Source organism: Hyperolius riggenbachi, chromosome 11, assembly GCF_040937935.1.
Source record: "Hyperolius riggenbachi isolate aHypRig1 chromosome 11, aHypRig1.pri, whole genome shotgun sequence".
Lineage (NCBI taxonomy): Eukaryota > Metazoa > Chordata > Amphibia > Anura > Hyperoliidae > Hyperolius > Hyperolius riggenbachi.
Window position 1 is genome coordinate 98,580,655 of NC_090656.1, and position 22,595 is coordinate 98,603,249.

At 39.1% G+C, this 22,595-nt stretch overlaps 18 non-coding genes across 18 annotated transcripts; all 18 read left to right on the forward strand.

Moving 5' to 3' along the window:
- Positions 1 to 2,090: 2,090 nt before the first annotated feature.
- On the forward strand, positions 2,091 to 2,164 carry TRNAT-AGU (transfer RNA threonine (anticodon AGU)). Its single transcript has one exon. It is a non-coding gene; the product is annotated as a tRNA-Thr (tRNA).
- Positions 2,165 to 3,482: 1,318 nt separating this feature from the next.
- On the forward strand, positions 3,483 to 3,556 carry TRNAT-AGU (transfer RNA threonine (anticodon AGU)). The gene has a single exon. It is a non-coding gene; the product is annotated as a tRNA-Thr (tRNA).
- A 621-nt stretch (positions 3,557 to 4,177) lies between these two features.
- TRNAT-AGU (transfer RNA threonine (anticodon AGU)) lies at positions 4,178 to 4,251 on the forward strand. Its single transcript has one exon. It is a non-coding gene; the product is annotated as a tRNA-Thr (tRNA).
- A 2,015-nt stretch (positions 4,252 to 6,266) lies between these two features.
- On the forward strand, positions 6,267 to 6,340 carry TRNAT-AGU (transfer RNA threonine (anticodon AGU)). The gene has a single exon. It is a non-coding gene; the product is annotated as a tRNA-Thr (tRNA).
- Positions 6,341 to 6,961: 621 nt separating this feature from the next.
- Positions 6,962 to 7,035, forward strand: TRNAT-AGU (transfer RNA threonine (anticodon AGU)). Its single transcript has one exon. It is a non-coding gene; the product is annotated as a tRNA-Thr (tRNA).
- A 618-nt stretch (positions 7,036 to 7,653) lies between these two features.
- Positions 7,654 to 7,727, forward strand: TRNAT-AGU (transfer RNA threonine (anticodon AGU)). Its single transcript has one exon. It is a non-coding gene; the product is annotated as a tRNA-Thr (tRNA).
- Positions 7,728 to 9,043: 1,316 nt separating this feature from the next.
- On the forward strand, positions 9,044 to 9,117 carry TRNAT-AGU (transfer RNA threonine (anticodon AGU)). Its single transcript has one exon. It is a non-coding gene; the product is annotated as a tRNA-Thr (tRNA).
- Positions 9,118 to 9,738: 621 nt separating this feature from the next.
- On the forward strand, positions 9,739 to 9,812 carry TRNAT-AGU (transfer RNA threonine (anticodon AGU)). Its single transcript has one exon. It is a non-coding gene; the product is annotated as a tRNA-Thr (tRNA).
- A 618-nt stretch (positions 9,813 to 10,430) lies between these two features.
- On the forward strand, positions 10,431 to 10,504 carry TRNAT-AGU (transfer RNA threonine (anticodon AGU)). The gene has a single exon. It is a non-coding gene; the product is annotated as a tRNA-Thr (tRNA).
- A 1,316-nt stretch (positions 10,505 to 11,820) lies between these two features.
- On the forward strand, positions 11,821 to 11,894 carry TRNAT-AGU (transfer RNA threonine (anticodon AGU)). The gene has a single exon. It is a non-coding gene; the product is annotated as a tRNA-Thr (tRNA).
- A 1,318-nt stretch (positions 11,895 to 13,212) lies between these two features.
- On the forward strand, positions 13,213 to 13,286 carry TRNAT-AGU (transfer RNA threonine (anticodon AGU)). The gene has a single exon. It is a non-coding gene; the product is annotated as a tRNA-Thr (tRNA).
- A 1,318-nt stretch (positions 13,287 to 14,604) lies between these two features.
- Positions 14,605 to 14,678, forward strand: TRNAT-AGU (transfer RNA threonine (anticodon AGU)). Its single transcript has one exon. It is a non-coding gene; the product is annotated as a tRNA-Thr (tRNA).
- A 621-nt stretch (positions 14,679 to 15,299) lies between these two features.
- TRNAT-AGU (transfer RNA threonine (anticodon AGU)) lies at positions 15,300 to 15,373 on the forward strand. Its single transcript has one exon. It is a non-coding gene; the product is annotated as a tRNA-Thr (tRNA).
- A 2,015-nt stretch (positions 15,374 to 17,388) lies between these two features.
- TRNAT-AGU (transfer RNA threonine (anticodon AGU)) lies at positions 17,389 to 17,462 on the forward strand. The gene has a single exon. It is a non-coding gene; the product is annotated as a tRNA-Thr (tRNA).
- A 1,313-nt stretch (positions 17,463 to 18,775) lies between these two features.
- On the forward strand, positions 18,776 to 18,849 carry TRNAT-AGU (transfer RNA threonine (anticodon AGU)). The gene has a single exon. It is a non-coding gene; the product is annotated as a tRNA-Thr (tRNA).
- Positions 18,850 to 20,167: 1,318 nt separating this feature from the next.
- Positions 20,168 to 20,241, forward strand: TRNAT-AGU (transfer RNA threonine (anticodon AGU)). Its single transcript has one exon. It is a non-coding gene; the product is annotated as a tRNA-Thr (tRNA).
- Positions 20,242 to 20,862: 621 nt separating this feature from the next.
- On the forward strand, positions 20,863 to 20,936 carry TRNAT-AGU (transfer RNA threonine (anticodon AGU)). Its single transcript has one exon. It is a non-coding gene; the product is annotated as a tRNA-Thr (tRNA).
- Positions 20,937 to 22,254: 1,318 nt separating this feature from the next.
- On the forward strand, positions 22,255 to 22,328 carry TRNAT-AGU (transfer RNA threonine (anticodon AGU)). Its single transcript has one exon. It is a non-coding gene; the product is annotated as a tRNA-Thr (tRNA).
- The last annotated feature ends 267 nt before the right edge of the window (positions 22,329 to 22,595 follow it).

Here is a 22,595-nt window from a genome sequence, read left to right on the forward strand (position 1 = left end):
GTGGGTGCTGTGGCTTAGTTGGTTAAAGTGCCTTTCTAGTAAGCAGGAGATCCTGAGTTCAACTCTCAGCAGTGCTTTTGCTCATCTTATTATCACCAAGTCATTGCCTGCTGTTTACATCCCAGATTTTCGGGATCACGTCTTTGAGCTTCACCCATATTTGCTCATAGGAAACTTGCATTCCCTATGCCCACTGTTTCCACCACATCTGAACAAAGACATTTTCTTATCAGTTTGGTTTGATGTACTACCTTCCATCTCTGACAATAGGTAAAGGTCACTAACAAGTCTTTTGGGATGCTATGCTCAACATGGATGGGAGCTTAACCCGCACTTGCCTAGCCAAAACTTCTTCAAGTAAAATTGCTGCTTCTACAATAAGAAACATTGTATAAAACTTAATTACTAAGCCACAGCACCTACATGAAATATAATAGTGACTGGCTTATGTGGCACAAAACTCATTGGTTTTGCCACAGCTTTCATTATCATATTTTGGAAGTTGCACAACATTCTTTTCAACAATTTTGTCCTAAAAGTTTTCCATTCCCTTTTAGGTGGACTATGTGTATACTCTTAGGCAGGGAAAAGTAGGCCTGAAAGACTATTGAAAAAAAAATGTTAAAAAACTGAGAATGCAAATGCAAAGAAAAAAGAGTGCTGTGCCACAATAGACAATAACTGTATTGCATCATGTGGGTGCTGTGGCTTAGTTGGTTAAAGCGCCTGTCCAGTGAACAGGAGATCCTGAGTTCAACTCTCAGCAGTGCCTTTGCTCATCTTATTATCACCAAGTCATTGCCTGCTGTATACATCCCAGATTTTCGGGATCACGTCTTTGAGCTTCACCCATATTTGCTCACAGGAAACTTGCATTCGCTATGCCCACTGTTTCCACCACATCTGAACAAAGACATTTTCTTATCAGTTTGGTTTGATGTACTACCTTCCATCTCTGACAATAGGTAAAGGTCACTAACAAGTCTTTTGGGATGCTATGCTCAACATGGATGGGAGCTTAACCCGCACTTGCCTAGCCAAAACTTCTTCAAGTAAAATTGCTGCTTCTACAATAAGAAATATTGTATAAAACTTAATTACTAAGCCACAGCACCTACATGAAATATAATAGTGACTGGCTTCTGTGGCACAAAACTCATTGGTTTTGTCACAGCTTTCATTATCATATTTTGGAAGTTGCACAACATTCTTTTCAACAATTTTGTCCTAAAAGTTTTCCATTCCCTTTTAGGTGGACTATGTGTATACTCTTAGGCAGGGAAAAGTAGGCCTGAAAAACTATTGAAAAAAAAAAGTTAAAAAACTGAGAATGCAAATGCAAAGAAAAAAGAGTGCTGTGCCACAATAACCAATAACTGTATTGCAGCATGTGGGTGCTGTGGCTTAGTTGGTTAAAGCGCCTGTCTAGTAAACAAGAGATCCTGAGTTCAACTCTAAGCAGTGCATTTGCTCTTCTTATTATCACCAAGTCATTGCCTGCTGTTTACATCCCAGATTTTCGGGATCACGTCTTTGAGCTTCACCCATATTTGCTCACAGGAAACTTGCATTCACTATGCCCACTGTTTCCACCACATCTGAACAAAGACATTTTCTTATCAGTTTGGTTTGATGTACTACCTTCCATCTCTGACAATAGGTAAAGGTCACTAACAAGTCTTTTGGGATGCTATGCTCAACATGGATGGGAGCTTAACCCGCACTTGCCTAGCCAAAACTTCTTCAAGTAAAATTGCTGCTTCTACAATAAGAAACATTGTATAAAACTTAATTACTAAGCCACAGCACCTACATGAAATATAATAGTGACTGGCTTCTGTGGCACAAAACTCATTGGTTTTGCCACAGCTTTCATTATCATATTTTGGAAGTTGCACAACATTCTTTTCAACAATTTTGTCCTAAAAGTTTTCCATTCCCTTTTAGGTGGACTATGTGTATACTCTTAGGCAGGGAAAAGTAGGCCTGAAAAACTATTGAAAAAAAAATGTTAAAAAACTGAGAATGCAAATGCAAAGAAAAAAGAGTGCTGTGCCACAATAACCAATAACTGTATTTGCATGCATGTGGGTGCTGTGGCTTAGTTGGTTAAAGCGCCTGTCTAGTAAACAGGAGATCCTGAGTTCAACTCTCAGCAGTGCCTTTGCTCATCTTATTATCACCAAGTCATTGCCTGCTGTTTACATCCCAGATTTTCGGGATCACGTCTTTGAGCTTCACCCATATTTGCTCATAGGAAACTTGCATTCCCTATGCCCACTGTTTCCACCACATCTGAACAAAGACATTTTCTTATCAGTTTGGTTTGATGTACTACCTTCCATCTCTGACAATAGGTAAAGGTCACTAACAAGTCTTTTGGGATGCTATGCTCAACATGGATGGGAGCTTAACCCGCACTTGCCTAGCCAAAACTTCTTCAAGTAAAATTGCTGCTTCTACAATAAGAAACATTGTATAAAACTTAATTACTAAGCCACAGCACCTACATGAAATATAATAGTGACTGGCTTATGTGGCACAAAACTCATTGGTTTTGCCACAGCTTTCATTATCATATTTTGGAAGTTGCACAACATTCTTTTCAACAATTTTGTCCTAAAAGTTTTCCATTCCCTTTTAGGTGGACTATGTGTATACTCTTAGGCAGGGAAAAGTAGGCCTGAAAGACTATTGAAAAAAAAATGTTAAAAAACTGAGAATGCAAATGCAAAGAAAAAAGAGTGCTGTGCCACAATAGACAATAACTGTATTGCATCATGTGGGTGCTGTGGCTTAGTTGGTTAAAGCGCCTGTCCAGTGAACAGGAGATCCTGAGTTCAACTCTCAGCAGTGCCTTTGCTCATCTTATTATCACCAAGTCATTGCCTGCTGTTTACATCCCAGATTTTCGGGATCACGTCTTTGAGCTTCACCCATATTTGCTCACAGGAAACTTGCATTCGCTATGCCCACTGTTTCCACCACATCTGAACAAAGACATTTTCTTATCAGTTTGGTTTGATGTACTACCTTCCATCTCTGACAATAGGTAAAGGTCACTAACAAGTCTTTTGGGATGCTATGCTCAACATGGATGGGAGCTTAACCCGCACTTGCCTAGCCAAAACTTCTTCAAGTAAAATTGCTGCTTCTACAATAAGAAACATTGTATAAAACTTAATTACTAAGCCACAGCACCTACATGAAATATAATAGTGACTGGCTTCTGTGGCGCAAAACTCATTGGTTTTGCCACAGCTTTCATTATCATATTTTGGAAGTTGCACAACATTCTTTTCAACAATTTTGTCCTAAAAGTTTTCCATTCCCTTTTAGGTGGACTATGTGTATACTCTTAGGCAGGGAAAAGTAGGCCTGAAAAACTATTGAAAAAAAAATGTTAAAAAACTGAGAATGCAAATGCAAAGAAAAAAGAGTGCTGTGCCACAATAACCAATAACTGTATTTGCATGCATGTGGGCACTGTGGTTTAGTTGGTTAAAGCGCCTGTCTAGTAAACAGGAGATCCTGAGTTCAACTCTCAGCAGTGCCTTTGCTCATCTTATTATCACCAAGTCATTGCCTGCTGTTTACATCCCAGATTTTCGGGATCACGTCTTTGAGCTTCACCCATATTTGCTCACAGGAAACTTGCATTCCCTATGCCCACTGTTTCCACCACATCTGAACAAAGACATTTTCTTATCAGTTTGGTTTGATGTACTACCTTCCATCTCTGACAATAGGTAAAGGTCACTAACAAGTCTTTTGGGATGCTATGCTCAACATGGATGGGAGCTTAACCCACACTTGCCTAGCCAAAACTTCTTCAAGTAAAATTGCTGCTTCTACAATAAGAAACATTGTATAAAACTTAATTACTAAGCCACAGCACCTACATGAAATATAATAGTGACTGGCTTCTGTGGCACAAAACTCATTGGTTTTGCCACAGCTTTCATTATCATATTTTGGAAGTTGCACAACATTCTTTTCAACAATTTTGTCCTAAAAGTTTTCCATTCCCTTTTAGGTGGACTATGTGTATACTCTTAGGCAGGGAAAAGTAGGCCTGAAAAACTATTGAAAAAAAAATGTTAAAAAACTGAGAATGCAAATGCAAAGAAAAAAGAGTGCTGTGCCACAATAACCAATAACTGGATTGCAGCATGTGGGCGCTGTGGCTTAGTTGGTTAAAGCGCCTGTCTAGTAAACAGGAGATCCTGAGTTCAACTCTCAGCAGTGCCTTTGCTCATCTTATTATCACCAAGTCATTGCCTGCTGTTTACATCCCAGATTTTCGGGATCACGTCTTTGAGCTTCACCCATATTTGCTCAACGGAAACTTGCATTCGCTATGCCCACTGTTTCCACCACATCTGATCAAAGACATTTTCTTATCAGTTTGGTTTGATGTACTACCTTCCATCTCTGACAATAGGTAAAGGTCACTAACAAGTCTTTTGGGATGCTATGCTCAACATGGATGGGAGCTTAACCCGCACTTGCCTAGCCAAAACTTCTTCAAGTAAAATTGCTGCTTCTACAATAAGAAACATTGTATAAAACTTAATTACTAAGCCACAGCACCTACATGAAATATAATAGTGACTGGCTTCTGTGGCACAAAACTCATTGGTTTTGCCACAGCTTTCATTATCATATTTTGGAAGTTGCACAACATTCTTTTCAACAATTTTGTCCTAAAAGTTTTCCATTCCCTTTTAGGTGGACTATGTGTATACTCTTAGGCAGGGAAAAGTAGGCCTGAAAAACTATTGAAAAAAAAATGTTAAAAAACTGAGAATGCAAATGCAAAGAAAAAAGAGTGCTGTGCCACAATAACCAATAACTGTATTTGCATGCACGTGGGTGCTGTGGCTTAGTTGGTTAAAGTGCCTTTCTAGCAAGCAGGAGATCCTGAGTTCAACTCTCAGCAGTGCTTTTGCTCATCTTATTATCACCAAGTCATTGCCTGCTGTTTACATCCCAGATTTTCGGGATCACGTCTTTGAGCTTCACCCATATTTGCTCATAGGAAACTTGCATTCCCTATGCCCACTGTTTCCACCACATCTGAACAAAGACATTTTCTTATCAGTTTGGTTTGATGTACTACCTTCCATCTCTGACAATAGGTAAAGGTCACTAACAAGTCTTTTGGGATGCTATGCTCAACATGGATGGGAGCTTAACCCGCACTTGCCTAGCCAAAACTTCTTCAAGTAAAATTGCTGCTTCTACAATAAGAAACATTGTATAAAACTTAATTACTAAGCCACAGCACCTACATGAAATATAATAGTGACTGGCTTATGTGGCACAAAACTCATTGGTTTTGCCACAGCTTTCATTATCATATTTTGGAAGTTGCACAACATTCTTTTCAACAATTTTGTCCTAAAAGTTTTCCATTCCCTTTTAGGTGGACTATGTGTATACTCTTAGGCAGGGAAAAGTAGGCCTGAAAGACTATTGAAAAAAAAATGTTAAAAAACTGAGAATGCAAATGCAAAGAAAAAAGAGTGCTGTGCCACAATAGACAATAACTGTATTGCATCATGTGGGTGCTGTGGCTTAGTTGGTTAAAGCGCCTGTCCAGTGAACAGGAGATCCTGAGTTCAACTCTCAGCAGTGCCTTTGCTCATCTTATTATCACCAAGTCATTGCCTGCTGTTTACATCCCAGATTTTCGGGATCACGTCTTTGAGCTTCACCCATATTTGCTCACAGGAAACTTGCATTCGCTATGCCCACTGTTTCCACCACATCTGAACAAAGACATTTTCTTATCAGTTTGGTTTCATGTACTACCTTCAATCTCTGACAATAGGTAAAGGTCACTAACAAGTCTTTTGGGATGCTATGCTCAACATGGATGGGAGCTTAACCCGCACTTGCCTAGCCAAAACTTCTTCAAGTAAAATTGCTGCTTCTACAATAAGAAACATTGTATAAAACTTAATTACTAAGCCACAGCACCTACATGAAATATAATAGTGACTGGCTTCTGTGGCGCAAAACTCATTGGTTTTGCCACAGCTTTCATTATCATATTTTGGAAGTTGCACAACATTCTTTTCAACAATTTTGTCCTAAAAGTTTTCCATTCCCTTTTAGGTGGACTATGTGTATACTCTTAGGCAGGGAAAAGTAGGCCTGAAAAACTATCGAAAAAAAAATGTTAAAAAACTGAGAATGCAAATGCAAAGAAAAAAGAGTGCTGTGCCACAATAACCAATAACTGTATTTGCATGCATGTGGGCGCTGTGGTTTAGTTGGTTAAAGCGCCTGTCTAGTAAACAGGAGATCCTGAGTTCAACTCTCAGCAGTGCCTTTGCTCATCTTATTATCACCAAGTCATTGCCTGCTGTTTACATCCCAGATTTTCGGGATCACGTCTTTGAGCTTCACCCATATTTGCTCACAGGAAACTTGCATTCCCTATGCCCACTGTTTCCACCACATCTGAACAAAGACATTTTCTTATCAGTTTGGTTTGATGTACTACCTTCCATCTCTGACAATAGGTAAAGGTCACTAACAAGTCTTTTGGGATGCTATGCTCAACATGGATGGGAGCTTAACCCACACTTGCCTAGCCAAAACTTCTTCAAGTAAAATTGCTGCTTCTACAATAAGAAACATTGTATAAAACTTAATTACTAAGCCACAGCACCTACATGAAATATAATAGTGACTGGCTTCTGTGGCACAAAACTCATTGGTTTTGCCACAGCTTTCATTATCATATTTTGGAAGTTGCACGACATTCTTTTCAACAATTTTGTCCTAAAAGTTTTCCATTCCCTTTTAGGTGGACTATGTGTATACTCTTAGGCAGGGAAAAGTAGGCCTGAAAAACTATTGAAAAAAAAATGTTAAAAAACTGAGAATGCAAATGCAAAGAAAAAAGAGTGCTGTGCCACAATAACCAATAACTGGATTGCAGCATGTGGGCGCTGTGGCTTAGTTGGTTAAAGCGCCTGTCTAGTAAACAGGAGATCCTGAGTTCAACTCTCAGCAGTGCCTTTGCTCATCTTATTATCACCAAGTCATTGCCTGCTGTTTACATCCCAGATTTTCGGGATCACGTCTTTGAGCTTCACCCATATTTGCTCAACGGAAACTTGCATTCGCTATGCCCACTGTTTCCACCACATCTGATCAAAGACATTTTCTTATCAGTTTGGTTTGATGTACTACCTTCCATCTCTGACAATAGGTAAAGGTCACTAACAAGTCTTTTGGGATGCTATGCTCAACATGGATGGGAGCTTAACCCGCACTTGCCTAGCCAAAACTTCTTCAAGTAAAATTGCTGCTTCTACAATAAGAAACATTGTATAAAACTTAATTACTAAGCCACAGCACCTACATGAAATATAATAGTGACTGGCTTCTGTGGCACAAAACTCATTGGTTTTGCCACAGCTTTCATTATCATATTTTGGAAGTTGCACATTCTTTTCAACAATTTTGTCCTAAAAGTTTTCCATTCCCTTTTAGGTGGACTATGTGTATACTCTTAGGCAGGGAAAAGTAGGCCTGAAAAACTATTGAAAAAAAAATGTTAAAAAACTGAGAATGCAAATGCAAAGAAAAAAGAGTGCTGTGCCACAATAACCAATAACTGTATTGCAGCATGTGGGCGCTGTGGCTTAGTTGGTTAAAGCGCCTGTCTAGTAAACAGGAGATCCTGAGTTCAACTCTCAGCAGTGCCTTTGCTCATCTTATTATCACCAAGTCATTGCCTGCTGTTTACATCCCAGATTTTCGGGATCACGTCTTTGAGCTTCACCCATATTTGCTCACAGGAAACTTGCATTCCCTATGCCCACTGTTTCCACCACATCTGAACAAAGACATTTTCTTATCAGTTTGGTTTGATGTACTACCTTCCATCTCTGACAATAGGTAAAGGTCACTAACAAGTCTTTTGGGATGCTATGCTCAACATGGATGGGAGCTTAACCCACACTTGCCTAGCCAAAACTTCTTCAAGTAAAATTGCTGCTTCTACAATAAGAAACATTGTATAAAACTTAATTACTAAGCCACAGCACCTACATGAAATATAATAGTGACTGGCTTCTGTGGCACAAAACTCATTGGTTTTGCCACAGCTTTCATTATCATATTTTGGAAGTTGCACAACATTCTTTTCAACAATTTTGTCCTAAAAGTTTTCCATTCCCTTTTAGGTGGACTATGTGTATACTCTTAGGCAGGGAAAAGTAGGCCTGAAAAACTATTGAAAAAAAAATGTTAAAAAACTGAGAATGCAAATGCAAAGAAAAAAGAGTGCTGTGCCACAATAACCAATAACTGTATTGCAGCATGTGGGCGCTGTGGCTTAGTTGGTTAAAGCGCCTGTCTAGTCAACAGGAGATCTTGAGTTGAACTCTCAGCAGTGCCTTTGCTCATCTTATTATCACCAAGTCATTGCCTGCTGTTTACATCCCAGATTTTCGGGATCACGTCTTTGAGCTTCACCCATATTTGCTCACAGGAAACTTGCATTCCCTATGCCCACTGTTTCCACCACATCTGAACAAAGACATTTTCTTATCAGTTTGGTTTGATGTACTACCTTCCATCTCTGACAATAGGTAAAGGTCACTAACAAGTCTTTTGGGATGCTATGCTCAACATGGATGGGAGCTTAACCCGCACTTGCCTAGCCAAAACTTCTTCAAGTAAAATTGCTGCTTCTACAATAAGAAACATTGTATAAAACTTAATTACTAAGCCACAGCACCTACATGAAATATAATAGTGACTGGCTTCTGTGGCACAAAACTCATTGGTTTTGCCACAGCTTTCATTATCATATTTTGGAAGTTGCACAACATTCTTTTCAACAATTTTGTCCTAAAAGTTTTCCATTCCCTTTTAGGTGGACTATGTGTATACTCTTAGGCAGGGAAAAGTAGGCCTGAAAGACTATTGAAAAAAAAATGTTAAAAAACTGAGAATGCAAATGCAAAGAAAAAAGAGTGCTGTGCCACAATAACCAATAACTGTATTGCAGCATGTGGGCGCTGTGGCTTAGTTGGTTAAAGCGCCTGTCTAGTAAACAGGAGATCCTGAGTTCAACTCTCAGCAGTGCCTTTGCTCATCTTATTATCACCAAGTCATTGCCTGCTGTTTACATCCCAGATTTTCGGGATCACGTCTTTGAGCTTCACCCATATTTGCTCACAGGAAACTTGCATTCCCTATGCCCACTGTTTCCACCACATCTGAACAAAGACATTTTCTTATCAGTTTGGTTTGATGTACTACCTTCCATCTCTGACAATAGGTAAAGGTCACTAACAAGTCTTTTGGGATGCTATGCTCAACATGGATGGGAGCTTAACCCACACTTGCCTAGCCAAAACTTCTTCAAGTAAAATTGCTGCTTCTACAATAAGAAACATTGTATAAAACTTAATTACTAAGCCACAGCACCTACATGAAATATAATAGTGACTGGCTTCTGTGGCACAAAACTCATTGGTTTTGCCACAGCTTTCATTATCATATTTTGGAAGTTGCACGACATTCTTTTCAACAATTTTGTCCTAAAAGTTTTCCATTCCCTTTTAGGTGGACTATGTGTATACTCTTAGGCAGGGAAAAGTAGGCCTGAAAAACTATTGAAAAAAAAATGTTAAAAAACTGAGAATGCAAATGCAAAGAAAAAAGAGTGCTGTGCCACAATAACCAATAACTGGATTGCAGCATGTGGGCGCTGTGGCTTAGTTGGTTAAAGCGCCTGTCTAGTAAACAGGAGATCCTGAGTTCAACTCTCAGCAGTGCCTTTGCTCATCTTATTATCACCAAGTCATTGCCTGCTGTTTACATCCCAGATTTTCGGGATCACGTCTTTGAGCTTCACCCATATTTGCTCAACGGAAACTTGCATTCGCTATGCCCACTGTTTCCACCACATCTGATCAAAGACATTTTCTTATCAGTTTGGTTTGATGTACTACCTTCCATCTCTGACAATAGGTAAAGGTCACTAACAAGTCTTTTGGGATGCTATGCTCAACATGGATGGGAGCTTAACCCGCACTTGCCTAGCCAAAACTTCTTCAAGTAAAATTGCTGCTTCTACAATAAGAAACATTGTATAAAACTTAATTACTAAGCCACAGCACCTACATGAAATATAATAGTGACTGGCTTCTGTGGCACAAAACTCATTGGTTTTGCCACAGCTTTCATTATCATATTTTGGAAGTTGCACATTCTTTTCAACAATTTTGTCCTAAAAGTTTTCCATTCCCTTTTAGGTGGACTATGTGTATACTCTTAGGCAGGGAAAAGTAGGCCTGAAAAACTATTGAAAAAAAAATGTTAAAAAACTGAGAATGCAAATGCAAAGAAAAAAGAGTGCTGTGCCACAATAACCAATAACTGTATTGCAGCATGTGGGCGCTGTGGCTTAGTTGGTTAAAGCGCCTGTCTAGTAAACAGGAGATCCTGAGTTCAACTCTCAGCAGTGCCTTTGCTCATCTTATTATCACCAAGTCATTGCCTGCTGTTTACATCCCAGATTTTCGGGATCACGTCTTTGAGCTTCACCCATATTTGCTCACAGGAAACTTGCATTCCCTATGCCCACTGTTTCCACCACATCTGAACAAAGACATTTTCTTATCAGTTTGGTTTGATGTACTACCTTCCATCTCTGACAATAGGTAAAGGTCACTAACAAGTCTTTTGGGATGCTATGCTCAACATGGATGGGAGCTTAACCCACACTTGCCTAGCCAAAACTTCTTCAAGTAAAATTGCTGCTTCTACAATAAGAAACATTGTATAAAACTTAATTACTAAGCCACAGCACCTACATGAAATATAATAGTGACTGGCTTCTGTGGCACAAAACTCATTGGTTTTGCCACAGCTTTCATTATCATATTTTGGAAGTTGCACAACATTCTTTTCAACAATTTTGTCCTAAAAGTTTTCCATTCCCTTTTAGGTGGACTATGTGTATACTCTTAGGCAGGGAAAAGTAGGCCTGAAAAACTATTGAAAAAAAAATGTTAAAAAACTGAGAATGCAAATGCAAAGAAAAAAGAGTGCTGTGCCACAATAACCAATAACTGTATTGCAGCATGTGGGCGCTGTGGCTTAGTTGGTTAAAGCGCCTGTCTAGTCAACAGGAGATCTTGAGTTGAACTCTCAGCAGTGCCTTTGCTCATCTTATTATCACCAAGTCATTGCCTGCTGTTTACATCCCAGATTTTCGGGATCACGTCTTTGAGCTTCACCCATATTTGCTCACAGGAAACTTGCATTCCCTATGCCCACTGTTTCCACCACATCTGAACAAAGACATTTTCTTATCAGTTTGGTTTGATGTACTACCTTCCATCTCTGACAATAGGTAAAGGTCACTAACAAGTCTTTTGGGATGCTATGCTCAACATGGATGGGAGCTTAACCCGCACTTGCCTAGCCAAAACTTCTTCAAGTAAAATTGCTGCTTCTACAATAAGAAACATTGTATAAAACTTAATTACTAAGCCACAGCACCTACATGAAATATAATAGTGACTGGCTTCTGTGGCACAAAACTCATTGGTTTTGCCACAGCTTTCATTATCATATTTTGGAAGTTGCACAACATTCTTTTCAACAATTTTGTCCTAAAAGTTTTCCATTCCCTTTTAGGTGGACTATGTGTATACTCTTAGGCAGGGAAAAGTAGGCCTGAAAGACTATTGAAAAAAAAATGTTAAAAAACTGAGAATGCAAATGCAAAGAAAAAAGAGTGCTGTGCCACAATAGACAATAACTGTATTGCATCATGTGGGTGCTGTGGCTTAGTTGGTTAAAGCGCCTGTCTAGTGAACAGGAGATCCTGAGTTCAACTCTCAGCAGTGCCTTTGCTCATCTTATTATCACCAAGTCATTGCCTGCTGTTTACATCCCAGATTTTCGGGATCACGTCTTTGAGCTTCACCCATATTTGCTCACAGGAAACTTGCATTCGCTATGCCCACTGTTTCCACCACATCTGAACAAAGACATTTTCTTATCAGTTTGGTTTGATGTACTACCTTCCATCTCTGACAATAGGTAAAGGTCACTAACAAGTCTTTTGGGATGCTATGCTCAACATGGATGGGAGCTTAACCCGCACTTGCCTAGCCAAAACTTCTTCAAGTAAAATTGCTGCTTCTACAATAAGAAATATTGTATAAAACTTAATTACTAAGCCACAGCACCTACATGAAATATAATAGTGACTGGCTTCTGTGGCACAAAACTCATTGGTTTTGTCACAGCTTTCATTATCATATTTTGGAAGTTGCACAACATTCTTTTCAACAATTTTGTCCTAAAAGTTTTCCATTCCCTTTTAGGTGGACTATGTGTATACTCTTAGGCAGGGAAAAGTAGGCCTGAAAAACTATTGAAAAAAAAATGTTAAAAAACTGAGAATGCAAATGCAAAGAAAAAAGAGTGCTGTGCCACAATAACCAATAACTGTATTGCAGCATGTGGGCGCTGTGGCTTAGTTGGTTAAAGCGCCTGTCTAGTAAACAAGAGATCTTGAGTTCAACTCTAAGCAGTGCCTTTGCTCTTCTTATTATCACCAAGTCATTGCCTGCTGTTTACATCCCAGATTTTCGGGATCACGTCTTTGAGCTTCACCCATATTTGCTCACAGGAAACTTGCATTCACTATGCCCACTGTTTCCACCACATCTGAACAAAGACATTTTCTTATCAGTTTGGTTTGATGTACTACCTTCCATCTCTGACAATAGGTAAAGGTCACTAACAAGTCTTTTGGGATGCTATGCTCAACATGGATGGGAGCTTAACCCGCACTTGCCTAGCCAAAACTTCTTCAAGTAAAATTGCTGCTTCTACAATAAGAAACATTGTATAAAACTTAATTACTAAGCCACAGCACCTACATGAAATATAATAGTGACTGGCTTCTGTGGCACAAAACTCATTGGTTTTGCCACAGCTTTCATTATCATATTTTGGAAGTTGCACAACATTCTTTTCAACAATTTTGTCCTAAAAGTTTTCCATTCCCTTTTAGGTGGACTATGTGTATACTCTTAGGCAGGGAAAAGTAGGCCTGAAAAACTATTGAAAAAAAAATGTTAAAAAACTGAGAATGCAAATGCAAAGAAAAAAGAGTGCTGTGCCACAATAACCAATAACTGTATTTGCATGCATGTGGGCGCTGTGGCTTAGTTGGTTAAAGCGCCTGTCTAGTAAACAGGAGATCCTGAGTTCAACTCTCAGCAGTGCCTTTGCTCATCTTATTATCACCAAGTCATTGCCTGCTGTTTACATCCCAGATTTTCGGGATCACGTCTTTGAGCTTCACCCATATTTGCTCATAGGAAACTTGCATTCCCTATGCCCACTGTTTCCACCACATCTGAACAAAGACATTTTCTTATCAGTTTGGTTTGATGTACTACCTTCCATCTCTGACAATAGGTAAAGGTCACTAACAAGTCTTTTGGGATGCTATGCTCAACATGGATGGGAGCTTAACCCGCACTTGCCTAGCCAAAACTTCTTCAAGTAAAATTGCTGCTTCTACAATAAGAAACATTGTATAAAACTTAATTACTAAGCCACAGCACCTACATGAAATATAATAGTGACTGGCTTATGTGGCACAAAACTCATTGGTTTTGCCACAGCTTTCATTATCATATTTTGGAAGTTGCACAACATTCTTTTCAACAATTTTGTCCTAAAAGTTTTCCATTCCCTTTTAGGTGGACTATGTGTATACTCTTAGGCAGGGAAAAGTAGGCCTGAAAGACTATTGAAAAAAAAATGTTAAAAAACTGAGAATGCAAATGCAAAGAAAAAAGAGTGCTGTGCCACAATAGACAATAACTGTATTGCATCATGTGGGTGCTGTGGCTTAGTTGGTTAAAGCGCCTGTCCAGTGAACAGGAGATCCTGAGTTCAACTCTCAGCAGTGCCTTTGCTCATCTTATTATCACCAAGTCATTGCCTGCTGTTTACATCCCAGATTTTCGGGATCACGTCTTTGAGCTTCACCCATATTTGCTCACAGGAAACTTGCATTCGCTATGCCCACTGTTTCCACCACATCTGAACAAAGACATTTTCTTATCAGTTTGGTTTGATGTACTACCTTCCATCTCTGACAATAGGTAAAGGTCACTAACAAGTCTTTTGGGATGCTATGCTCAACATGGATGGGAGCTTAACCCGCACTTGCCTAGCCAAAACTTCTTCAAGTAAAATTGCTGCTTCTACAATAAGAAACATTGTATAAAACTTAATTACTAAGCTACAGCACCTACATGAAATATAATAGTGACTGGCTTCTGTGGCGCAAAACTCATTGGTTTTGCCACAGCTTTCATTATCATATTTTGGAAGTTGCACAACATTCTTTTCAACAATTTTGTCCTAAAAGTTTTCCATTCCCTTTTAGGTGGACTATGTGTATACTCTTAGGCAGGGAAAAGTAGGCCTGAAAAACTATTGAAAAAAAAATGTTAAAAAACTGAGAATGCAAATGCAAAGAAAAAAGAGTGCTGTGCCACAATAACCAATAACTGTATTTGCATGCATGTGGGCGCTGTGGTTTAGTTGGTTAAAGCGCCTGTCTAGTAAACAGGAGATCCTGAGTTCAACTCTCAGCAGTGCCTTTGCTCATCTTATTATCACCAAGTCATTGCCTGCTGTTTACATCCCAGATTTTCGGGATCACGTCTTTGAGCTTCACCCATATTTGCTCACAGGAAACTTGCATTCCCTATGCCCACTGTTTCCACCACATCTGAACAAAGACATTTTCTTATCAGTTTGGTTTGATGTACTACCTTCCATCTCTGACAATAGGTAAAGGTCACTAACAAGTCTTTTGGGATGCTATGCTCAACATGGATGGGAGCTTAACCCACACTTGCCTAGCCAAAACTTCTTCAAGTAAAATTGCTGCTTCTACAATAAGAAACATTGTATAAAACTTAATTACTAAGCCACAGCACCTACATGAAATATAATAGTGACTGGCTTCTGTGGCACAAAACTCATTGGTTTTGCCACAGCTTTCATTATCATATTTTGGAAGTTGCACAACATTCTTTTCAACAATTTTGTCCTAAAAGTTTTCCATTCCCTTTTAGGTGGACTATGTGTATACTCTTAGGCAGGGAAAAGTAGGCCTGAAAAACTATTGAAAAAAAAATGTTAAAAAACTGAGAATGCAAATGCAAAGAAAAAAGAGTGCTGTGCCACAATAACCAATAACTGTATTGCAGCATGTGGGCGCTGTGGCTTAGTTGGTTAAAGCGCCTGTCTAGTAAACAGGAGATCCTGAGTTCAACTCTCAGCAGTGCCTTTGCTCATCTTATTATCACCAAGTCATTGCCTGCTGTTTACATCCCAGATTTTCGGGATCACGTCTTTGAGCTTCACCCATATTTGCTCACAGGAAACTTGCATTCCCTATGCCCACTGTTTCCACCACATCTGAACAAAGACATTTTCTTATCAGTTTGGTTTGATGTACTACCTTCCATCTCTGACAATAGGTAAAGGTCACTAACAAGTCTTTTGGGATGCTATGCTCAACATGGATGGGAGCTTAACCCACACTTGCCTAGCCAAAACTTCTTCAAGTAAAATTGCTGCTTCTACAATAAGAAACATTGTATAAAACTTAATTACTAAGCCACAGCACCTACATGAAATATAATAGTGACTGGCTTCTGTGGCACAAAACTCATTGGTTTTGCCACAGCTTTCATTATCATATTTTGGAAGTTGCACAACATTCTTTTCAACAATTTTGTCCTAAAAGTTTTCCATTCCCTTTTAGGTGGACTATGTGTATACTCTTAGGCAGGGAAAAGTAGGCCTGAAAAACTATTGAAAAAAAAATGTTAAAAAACTGAGAATGCAAATGCAAAGAAAAAAGAGTGCTGTGCCACAATAACCAATAACTGTATTTGCATGCACGTGGGTGCTGTGGCTTAGTTGGTTAAAGTGCCTTTCTAGTAAGCAGGAGATCCTGAGTTCAACTCTCAGCAGTGCTTTTGCTCATCTTATTATCACCAAGTCATTGCCTGCTGTTTACATCCCAGATTTTCGGGATCACGTCTTTGAGCTTCACCCATATTTGCTCATAGGAAACTTGCATTCCCTATGCCCACTGTTTCCACCACATCTGAACAAAGACATTTTCTTATCAGTTTGGTTTGATGTACTACCTTCCATCTCTGACAATAGGTAAAGGTCACTAACAAGTCTTTTGGGATGCTATGCTCAACATGGATGGGAGCTTAACCCGCACTTGCCTAGCCAAAACTTCTTCAAGTAAAATTGCTGCTTCTACAATAAGAAACATTGTATAAAACTTAATTACTAAGCCACAGCACCTACATGAAATATAATAGTGACTGGCTTATGTGGCACAAAACTCATTGGTTTTGCCACAGCTTTCATTATCATATTTTGGAAGTTGCACAACATTCTTTTCAACAATTTTGTCCTAAAAGTTTTCCATTCCCTTTTAGGTGGACTATGTGTATACTCTTAGGCAGGGAAAAGTAGGCCTGAAAGACTATTGAAAAAAAAATGTTAAAAAACTGAGAATGCAAATGCAAAGAAAAAAGAGTGCTGTGCCACAATAGACAATAACTGTATTGCATCATGTGGGTGCTGTGGCTTAGTTGGTTAAAGCGCCTGTCCAGTGAACAGGAGATCCTGAGTTCAACTCTCAGCAGTGCCTTTGCTCATCTTATTATCACCAAGTCATTGCCTGCTGTTTACATCCCAGATTTTCGGGATCACGTCTTTGAGCTTCACCCATATTTGCTCACAGGAAACTTGCATTCGCTATGCCCACTGTTTCCACCACATCTGAACAAAGACATTTTCTTATCAGTTTGGTTTGATGTACTACCTTCCATCTCTGACAATAGGTAAAGGTCACTAACAAGTCTTTTGGGATGCTATGCTCAACATGGATGGGAGCTTAACCCGCACTTGCCTAGCCAAAACTTCTTCAAGTAAAATTGCTGCTTCTACAATAAGAAACATTGTATAAAACTTAATTACTAAGCCACAGCACCTACATGAAATATAATAGTGACTGGCTTCTGTGGCGCAAAACTCATTGGTTTTGCCACAGCTTTCATTATCATATTTTGGAAGTTGCACAACATTCTTTTCAACAATTTTGTCCTAAAAGTTTTCCATTCCCTTTTAGGTGGACTATGTGTATACTCTTAGGCAGGGAAAAGTAGGCCTGAAAAACTATTGAAAAAAAAATGTTAAAAAACTGAGAATGCAAATGCAAAGAAAAAAGAGTGCTGTGCCACAATAACCAATAACTGTATTTGCATGCATGTGGGCGCTGTGGTTTAGTTGGTTAAAGCGCCTGTCTAGTAAACAGGAGATCCTGAGTTCAACTCTCAGCAGTGCCTTTGCTCATCTTATTATCACCAAGTCATTGCCTGCTGTTTACATCCCAGATTTTCGGGATCACGTCTTTGAGCTTCACCCATATTTGCTCACAGGAAACTTGCATTCCCTATGCCCACTGTTTCCACCACATCTGAACAAAGACATTTTCTTATCAGTTTGGTTTGATGTACTACCTTCCATCTCTGACAATAGGTAAAGGTCACTAACAAGTCTTTTGGGATGCTATGCTCAACATGGATGGGAGCTTAACCCACACTTGCCTAGCCAAAACTTCTTCAAGTAAAATTGCTGCTTCTACAATAAGAAACATTGTATAAAACTTAATTACTAAGCCACAGCACCTACATGAAATATAATAGTGACTGGCTTCTGTGGCACAAAACTCATTGGTTTTGCCACAGCTTTCATTATCATATTTTGGAAGTTGCACATTCTTTTCAACAATTTTGTCCTAAAAGTTTTCCATTCCCTTTTAGGTGGACTATGTGTATACTCTTAGGCAGGGAAAAGTAGGCCTGAAAAACTATTGAAAAAAAAATGTTAAAAAACTGAGAATGCAAATGCAAAGAAAAAAGAGTGCTGTGCCACAATAACCAATAACTGTATTGCAGCATGTGGGCGCTGTGGCTTAGTTGGTTAAAGCGCCTGTCTAGTCAACAGGAGATCTTGAGTTGAACTCTCAGCAGTGCCTTTGCTCATCTTATTATCACCAAGTCATTGCCTGCTGTTTACATCCCAGATTTTCGGGATCACGTCTTTGAGCTTCACCCATATTTGCTCACAGGAAACTTGCATTCCCTATGCCCACTGTTTCCACCACATCTGAACAAAGACATTTTCTTATCAGTTTGGTTTGATGTACTACCTTCCATCTCTGACAATAGGTAAAGGTCACTAACAAGTCTTTTGGGATGCTATGCTCAACATGGATGGGAGCTTAACCCGCACTTGCCTAGCCAAAACTTCTTCAAGTAAAATTGCTGCTTCTACAATAAGAAACATTGTATAAAACTTAATTACTAAGCCACAGCACCTACATGAAATATAATAGTGACTGGCTTCTGTGGCACAAAACTCATTGGTTTTGCCACAGCTTTCATTATCATATTTTGGAAGTTGCACAACATTCTTTTCAACAATTTTGTCCTAAAAGTTTTCCATTCCCTTTTAGGTGGACTATGTGTATACTCTTAGGCAGGGAAAAGTAGGCCTGAAAGACTATTGAAAAAAAAATGTTAAAAAACTGAGAATGCAAATGCAAAGAAAAAAGAGTGCTGTGCCACAATAGACAATAACTGTATTGCATCATGTGGGTGCTGTGGCTTAGTTGGTTAAAGCGCCTGTCTAGTGAACAGGAGATCCTGAGTTCAACTCTCAGCAGTGCCTTTGCTCATCTTATTATCACCAAGTCATTGCCTGCTGTTTACATCCCAGATTTTCGGGATCACGTCTTTGAGCTTCACCCATATTTGCTCACAGGAAACTTGCATTCGCTATGCCCACTGTTTCCACCACATCTGAACAAAGACATTTTCTTATCAGTTTGGTTTGATGTACTACCTTCCATCTCTGACAATAGGTAAAGGTCACTAACAAGTCTTTTGGGATGCTATGCTCAACATGGATGGGAGCTTAACCCGCACTTGCCTAGCCAAAACTTCTTCAAGTAAAATTGCTGCTTCTACAATAAGAAATATTGTATAAAACTTAATTACTAAGCCACAGCACCTACATGAAATATAATAGTGACTGGCTTCTGTGGCACAAAACTCATTGGTTTTGTCACAGCTTTCATTATCATATTTTGGAAGTTGCACAACATTCTTTTCAACAATTTTGTCCTAAAAGTTTTCCATTCCCTTTTAGGTGGACTATGTGTATACTCTTAGGCAGGGAAAAGTAGGCCTGAAAAACTATTGAAAAAAAAATGTTAAAAAACTGAGAATGCAAATGCAAAGAAAAAAGAGTGCTGTGCCACAATAACCAATAACTGTATTGCAGCATGTGGGCGCTGTGGCTTAGTTGGCTAAAGCGCCTGTCTAGTAAACAAGAGATCTTGAGTTCAACTCTAAGCAGTGCCTTTGCTCTTCTTATTATCACCAAGTCATTGCCTGCTGTTTACATCCCAGATTTTCGGGATCACGTCTTTGAGCTTCACCCATATTTGCTCACAGGAAACTTGCATTCACTATGCCCACTGTTTCCACCACATCTGAACAAAGACATTTTCTTATCAGTTTGGTTTGATGTACTACCTTCCATCTCTGACAATAGGTAAAGGTCACTAACAAGTCTTTTGGGATGCTATGCTCAACATGGATGGGAGCTTAACCCGCACTTGCCTAGCCAAAACTTCTTCAAGTAAAATTGCTGCTTCTACAATAAGAAACATTGTATAAAACTTAATTACTAAGCCACAGCACCTACATGAAATATAATAGTGACTGGCTTCTGTGGCACAAAACTCATTGGTTTTGCCACAGCTTTCATTATCATATTTTGGAAGTTGCACAACATTCTTTTCAACAATTTTGTCCTAAAAGTTTTCCATTCCCTTTTAGGTGGACTATGTGTATACTCTTAGGCAGGGAAAAGTAGGCCTGAAAAACTATTGAAAAAAAAATGTTAAAAAACTGAGAATGCAAATGCAAAGAAAAAAGAGTGCTGTGCCACAATAACCAATAACTGTATTTGCATGCATGTGGGCGCTGTGGCTTAGTTGGTTAAAGCACCTGTCTAGTAAACAGGAGATCCTGAGTTCAACTCTCAGCAGTGCCTTTGCTCATCTTATTATCACCAAGTCATTGCCTGCTGTTTACATCCCAGATTTTCGGGATCACGTCTTTGAGCTTCACCCATATTTGCTCACAGGAAACTTGCATTCCTTATGCCCACTGTTTCCACCACATCTGAACAAAGACATTTTCTTATCAGTTTGGTTTGATGTACTACCTTCCATCTCTGACAATAGGTAAAGGTCACTAACAAGTCTTTTGGGATGCTATGCTCAACATGGATGGGAGCTTAACCCACACTTGCCTAGCCAAAACTTCTTCAAGTAAAATTGCTGCTTCTACAATAAGAAACATTGTATAAAACTTAATTACTAAGCCACAGCACCTACATGAAATATAATAGTGACTGGCTTCTGTGGCACAAAACTCATTGGTTTTGCCACAGCTTTCATTATCATATTTTGGAAGTTGCACAACATTCTTTTCAACAATTTTGTCCTAAAAGTTTTCCATTCCCTTTTAGGTGGACTATGTGTATACTCTTAGGCAGGGAAAAGTAGGCCTGAAAGACTATTGAAAAAAAAATGTTAAAAAACTGAGAATGCAAATGCAAAGAAAAAAGAGTGCTGTGCCACAATAGACAATAACTGTATTGCATCATGTGGGTGCTGTGGCTTAGTTGGTTAAAGCGCCTGTCTAGTGAACAGGAGATCCTGAGTTCAACTCTCAGCAGTGCCTTTGCTCATCTTATTATCACCAAGTCATTGCCTGCTGTTTACATCCCAGATTTTCGGGATCACGTCTTTGAGCTTCACCCATATTTGCTCACAGGAAACTTGCATTCGCTATGCCCACTGTTTCCACCACATCTGAACAAAGACATTTTCTTATCAGTTTGGTTTGATGTACTACCTTCCATCTCTGACAATAGGTAAAGGTCACTAACAAGTCTTTTGGGATGCTATGCTCAACATGGATGGGAGCTTAACCCGCACTTGCCTAGCCAAAACTTCTTCAAGTAAAATTGCTGCTTCTACAATAAGAAATATTGTATAAAACTTAATTACTAAGCCACAGCACCTACATGAAATATAATAGTGACTGGCTTCTGTGGCACAAAACTCATTGGTTTTGTCACAGCTTTCATTATCATATTTTGGAAGTTGCACAACATTCTTTTCAACAATTTTGTCCTAAAAGTTTTCCATTCCCTTTTAGGTGGACTATGTGTATACTCTTAGGCAGGGAAAAGTAGGCCTGAAAAACTATTGAAAAAAAAATGTTAAAAAACTGAGAATGCAAATGCAAAGAAAAAAGAGTGCTGTGCCACAATAACCAATAACTGTATTGCAGCATGTGGGCGCTGTGGCTTAGTTGGTTAAAGCGCCTGTCTAGTAAACAAGAGATCTTGAGTTCAACTCTAAGCAGTGCCTTTGCTCTTCTTATTATCACCAAGTCATTGCCTGCTGTTTACATCCCAGATTTTCGGGATCACGTCTTTGAGCTTCACCCATATTTGCTCACAGGAAACTTGCATTCACTATGCCCACTGTTTCCACCACATCTGAACAAAGACATTTTCTTATCAGTTTGGTTTGATGTACTACCTTCCATCTCTGACAATAGGTAAAGGTCACTAACAAGTCTTTTGGGATGCTATGCTCAACATGGATGGGAGCTTAACCCGCACTTGCCTAGCCAAAACTTCTTCAAGTAAAATTGCTGCTTCTACAATAAGAAACATTGTATAAAACTTAATTACTAAGCCACAGCACCTACATGAAATATAATAGTGACTGGCTTCTGTGGCACAAAACTCATTGGTTTTGCCACAGCTTTCATTATCATATTTTGGAAGTTGCACAACATTCTTTTCAACAATTTTGTCCTAAAAGTTTTCCATTCCCTTTTAGGTGGACTATGTGTATACTCTTAGGCAGGGAAAAGTAGGCCTGAAAAACTATTGAAAAAAAAATGTTAAAAAACTGAGAATGCAAATGCAAAGAAAAAAGAGTGCTGTGCCACAATAACCAATAACTGTATTTGCATGCATGTGGGCGCTGTGGCTTAGTTGGTTAAAGCACCTGTCTAGTAAACAGGAGATCCTGAGTTCAACTCTCAGCAGTGCCTTTGCTCATCTTATTATCACCAAGTCATTGCCTGCTGTTTACATCCCAGATTTTCGGGATCACGTCTTTGAGCTTCACCCATATTTGCTCACAGGAAACTTGCATTCCTTATGCCCACTGTTTCCACCACATCTGAACAAAGACATTTTCTTATCAGTTTGGTTTGATGTACTACCTTCCATCTCTGACAATAGGTAAAGGTCACTAACAAGTCTTTTGGGATGCTATGCTCAACATGGATGGGAGCTTAACCCACACTTGCCTAGCC